This window comes from Apis dorsata, unplaced genomic scaffold, assembly GCF_000469605.1.
Source record: "Apis dorsata unplaced genomic scaffold, Apis dorsata 1.3 scaffold_194, whole genome shotgun sequence".
Classification (NCBI taxonomy): domain Eukaryota; kingdom Metazoa; phylum Arthropoda; class Insecta; order Hymenoptera; family Apidae; genus Apis; species Apis dorsata.
In genome coordinates, this window is record NW_006263478.1 from 697,475 (window position 1) to 702,943 (window position 5,469).

The 5,469-nt window shown below is 33.2% G+C and overlaps 1 protein-coding gene across 1 annotated transcript in view; it reads left to right on the forward strand.

The window, feature by feature from the left end:
• LOC102679324 (mothers against decapentaplegic homolog 6) overlaps window positions 1–5,469 on the forward strand; it is a 73,081-nt gene that overhangs the window by 9,661 nt on the left and 57,951 nt on the right. The window lies entirely within an intron of this gene.

Sequence of the window (5,469 nt, forward strand, 5' to 3'; positions counted from 1 at the left end):
CGAGGCCAGTCGGCATTAGCCGACGAGCTGACCGAACCTAACCGAAGCAAGCACTGCGAAAGCAACTCGGTGCTGCATCGCGCCGGCTTCTCTCGGTTGTATTCGCCGGCCAGTGCCGCGTATACGATCATGCGCGCGGAATCAGCTCGATGCTTTTTGATTCCATTCGAATTCTCCGTTTACGCTATGTGGTCTTAAAGGCCAAGGATATTTCTGGGAATTGGAAGATTCGTTGGAACAAAAGAACCGCATCTACAGGTAGTTTTCAGGAAGCGATTCCAAGAGAGATTTTTCGTCGAGATATTCTATATTGAGTAGGGTTTCAAATCGAGATAACAGGTTTCTTTCTTGAACGGAGAAAGTAGGGACTTGAAAATGGAATTATCTGTTACTTAGGAAGACAGGATTGAATATTTTATGCATCAAAATATAATTTTCGAAAGATATAAAGAAATGCATGCAATATTTAAAATCCAGAGAAATAATAGTTTCATGGTATGTATGCTTGATTATCGAATAAGTAGAAAGTACCAAAGATTAATATTATATACATAAATATTATAAGACGGCAATAATGATTACATATTGAATTATGCAAAAAATAAATAAATAAATAAAATATCGATAGTATTTTCAGGTTATCAATTATCACGTACCTATTAAAGTTTTTATAATTTCATTGAAAAACACACAACGTTAAATTTTTATCTGAATAATTATATCCAATATAATTTCTCTTCGAACCTCACGAACAAACAAGATACTTCAATATTCGCTTTATCGAAATTGGGACATAACATAAATTAATCATCATTTTCGTCACGTCACCATTATATAGTTATTGAATATTATATATTTTAAATATCGTTTATGACCAAAATTTCAATTCAATGTTTGATTTACTTAATTTCAAGGATTGGTTTTGAGAATATTATGCTTTAAATATGTACGATGAGATGAGAAAACAGGTTTGCCAAAGGAATTAAATTATTTATTAATGCCACGTGGATCAATGTTCAATGTCTGGGAAGGTTTTTTTTTGCGATCTTGCCTTATTTCGTGAACGTGTTCACCGGATCTGAATACGATACTCTATCGTAAACATTATCATCGAGGATTTTATAGTCGTCGAGAAACACGGTTATAGCGTTCGTCGACATTTATCGAAGGTGAATCGCATTCACGGTGGCGCCTTGTTTTCGCAACGCACAACGACACACAAAGAGGACAGACACCGGTATGTGTTGTTGTCTTTATCTGTTTTTGCGTCCGACAGCGTTCGAATATTGGCGGCGTCGTTAATAATTCACTTCGACAAATCGATTATCATCAGCCAGACAGCGTCATTACGCAAATTGTCGCACTTGTACTATGTTTCTTATCATTTCCAAGTTTATTTCGTATTTAGAATAATTTTCTCCTCTTTGCATTACGTTTGCATTATCGGTTTGCTTGAGCACGATTTCCATATTTTTTTTTATTTCGTAGTATTTTCAAACAACAAAAGATACAATCGTTCTTTGTCGAGACGAAGATAATTATCATATTTTTTATTTCATTTTATCATATACTTTATCTTTTTTATACTTTTTTTTTATCAAGATTTTTTTTAAGTTTTTTTATTTGTGATATTGAAAATATAATTTTTTTTATAATAGATGATGATCATTGACGTATCGAAAATTGGGGTATCGATTTTAGGAAGTAATGTAAATGTGTAATATGCTGTTTCTATTAATAGTGGAAGATATGTGTCTAAAATTTCAACACTTTGGCACCGTACTATAATTCTTCGCGATGACATTAAAATTAATGGAGGAAGAGATATTATTTGGGAGGAAAGAAAAATGATAACCTTATTTAATCGATAAGAACAACTCTTTTTTTTTTATTTTGCAAATAATCTTTTTTAGATTTCTCTGAAAAAATATTATAAATATTGTGACTGATAAATAAAATTAAGTAATAGCTTTTTTATATAACAAAATTTTTGAAAGATATATAAAATTAACGGGAATAGGTAAACTGAATTTTCTTGCACTGTATAACTGTACGATAAATTTAAAACAAAGGTCACATAGTTTCAGGGAAATCATTTTGACAAATGTAATTTTGAAAATACAGTTATTTTAGATATTATTCTAGGCCATTTCAACCTTACGCTACCTAAGTCTAGGTCATTTTAATACCAGTCTGCTACTTAAGTAGTACTCATATATCACGTTACATACATTGTAACTCTTAAGTCTTCATCATGTATGTAACTCGTGATTAAGCAATTTAATAATTTCATCTTTTTAAATTTAAGCAAGATATAATCTTATTGTTACCAATTAATTTAACTTCTGTTATTTACTCTTTTTTTTTTTATATATATTTTACTTTTCAGTAAATTTACAGCTTGGAAATAATTGTCACGATAATAGGCACAACTTTGACGTTGTATCATTTATCATTCAGAATTCCAAAGTCATTTCATCTTCTTTTCATTCACTATTTTTTTATTTAATTCTGCTTTTTAAAGATTAGTCATATTTATTATCTACTATCATCCATATAGTGTAAATCTATTATATCCAATTCTATAATATACAAATAATCATTCTTTTCTAATTTTCATTATCATATAATACAATTTTCTCTTATCATTTTTCCATTATTCATTATTTTTTCAGTTTCTTCGCTCGTTTCGTCTAAGATCACACAAACATGAAAAAAACGTTCAAACGTTTTCGACACTGTGATGAATACTGTATTGAAAATGAATTTTCGATAATAATTTTCATTTATTCTTGAGATTTGCTCATCTGTGAAAATTACTTTTGGATAGCTATTATCAAGGGATTATTCCCTTGCAAGGAATATCTTCGAGATCAATTTCCAAGAATTTCAATTCTCAAATTCAGGGCCCACACTCTTTTTTTTTTATATTTTGACTCCGATTTAAGAAGAAAGGGAGGGACTCGTGGAGGGTTTGTACATCACCAACAATCAACACGCGAGACTCAGGTTTTCTGCATCTTTTACATTGCAACCTGTGCAAATATATAGCGGCCATTGCCGCCTTAAGCTTTAACCTACCATTCATGCCTCGTGCGACCGTGCAAGGCGAGGCAATGGCAAACAAGGTCATCGTGTTTTGGCAAAGTGGAGGAGCGGCACACGGTGCAGAATTTCAAATCAAATGAGTCAGAAATTTAATTTTAATTGATACACCGCCTCGATTCGATACCGCGTACGAGGGAATCTTTGTCTTCGAATTTATGTGTATTACGTGATATTAGGGAACGATAGAAAAACGAGTTATGTGTGAGTTTCGGGGAAAAAACCGAACATTTTCGTATAAGTATAAATAAATGTTTAAAAACATTATTTTGAAGATCGTGTCCTTGTTTTTATTGACAATGGTGTATTTATATGTGTTTTTCCGGAATATTCTTTCGTTTCTTTTTAATTTTTTTGTATAGTTGTAGATTTTATGTTTATAGATAGAAATAACGCGTAGATATCGTATTTATTTTATTAATTTGGTTATTGAAAATAAAAATAAATAAAAAATAAAAATGAGAAGTTAATTTGATCGAGAATAGAGAATTATAAGATTATTCAAATAAAAAAAAGTTACAAGAAATAAAAATAAAAAATTATTAAGATAAATTTTATAATTTATAAAAATATTTCATGAATTTGTGATTTGTTTCAAGTATAGAATCGCAGCAGTTGAATCTTTATTATTGTTCATTTGGAAATTAAGACAATCGTGACGGAAGATTCGTGTAGGCGCCTCTGTCAGCCATATTGGTTGTTACTATTCGGGAATTTTTGGCGTTAAATATATTTCACTGTTTGTTACAAATGCACAGATCAAATTCCATTTATCTATGATATAAATCACAAATTTAGTTCTCTAATTTGGGATTGTAAATAGAACAAACAACAAACTTTAATGTCTATTTGGCAAGTTACATATAATTCAAACATCATTTTATTACGTTCAATAATTTCCTCTAATCCTAATTCTTTCTACAAATCAAGCAATATATTTATTTTCAATTTTAACAATTATAATTTATAATTTTCTTATATATTACCAATCGACATTCCGTTAATTGCAATATCCCCACTCATATTCTCTTTCCTTCTTTTATTACCCATTATCTTTCTCACATTCGTTTCCTCGCATGTCAAGTAGATTCAGATTAACCCCTTCGCATCCGTGGACGAGATATCTCGCGACACGATGTTGTTTATGCGACACATTGGACAAGATATCTCGCGACACGATGTCATTCATGCACTACTTTAAACTCATTTACAATTCCATGTTATTTCTTGCAAGAAAGATAAAAAAATAACAAGATGTCCCTTACTTATTTCTTTAATTACAATCAACATTTCGTACCGTGATACTTTGTTTGCGAACAAATTGAATAATCTATTACAAAATTAATCAAAATACTGTAATAAATAATAAATTTCTAAAACGCGGCAAAGATATCGCGACTTGTTTTCATATAATCCAATTTCTCGAGTAATATGCATTCAAACACGTTACTTTATATCGCTCACGATTCCCTATAGCAGCGAATTCATACAACTCGTACCACCATACGCGAGGAATCCACCAATATCTTCAATCTATTAATACATTCACTCACCATTTTCCAATTAACCGAGTAATCAACGCAATCCATCCAACAAAAATCCTCTCTCCGTATAAAAGAAACGAATATAATTAATACGGCTTGGTCGAGGATCGTTTGGAAGGAAAGGACTCGTTAACCCAGTATCGTATTGCACGCGGCCTTGCGATCGCCTAATCGTATTGCAGATTCGAACGCGTTCCTTGAGAATCCGTTCGAGCAGACGCGACTGCGCGTCGCGTCGATGGCATCTCGATCCGGTAGAGGCGCCATGTGTAATATACGCCACGGTTACCTTGACGGGCGTGCAATTTCGCCCGCAGTAGAGTAAGCACGGAGTAGAGTATCCATGATAACGCGTAAAAGGACGAAAAACGTGGTACCGGTTTCGCCCCAATCCAATAATAGAATCGTCCGCTTTTGGAGTTGCGAAGTCTTCTAACGGGCGCCAGGCCTCTCATTTCCCATTAATCCCGCGCTTTAATCGGAGCCTTGAGTCGGTTTCTAATTTTCCTCGCGGCGGAGACGCGGCGAGGCCGTCGTCGCCTCGCGGGAATCCGTTTTGGATTAAAGCGGGAATCGGGACGCGGAGCGCGTAACGAGATTCCCACGAAAATAGATCGATCGAGGTCTGGCGCCTTTAATGAATGTGTTCGTTTGCTTTTAACGATCCTCGCCGTTTTTCAACCGCCGCTCATTGCGAAACGAACAATGATTCTTGGTGGATGTTAATATTATTTTATCTTTCTTCGTTGAGATATGTGGGAACATGTATGTATGGAAGAGCCAAGTATTTTGTCAAACTTTTTTTTTTTTTTTTTTTTTT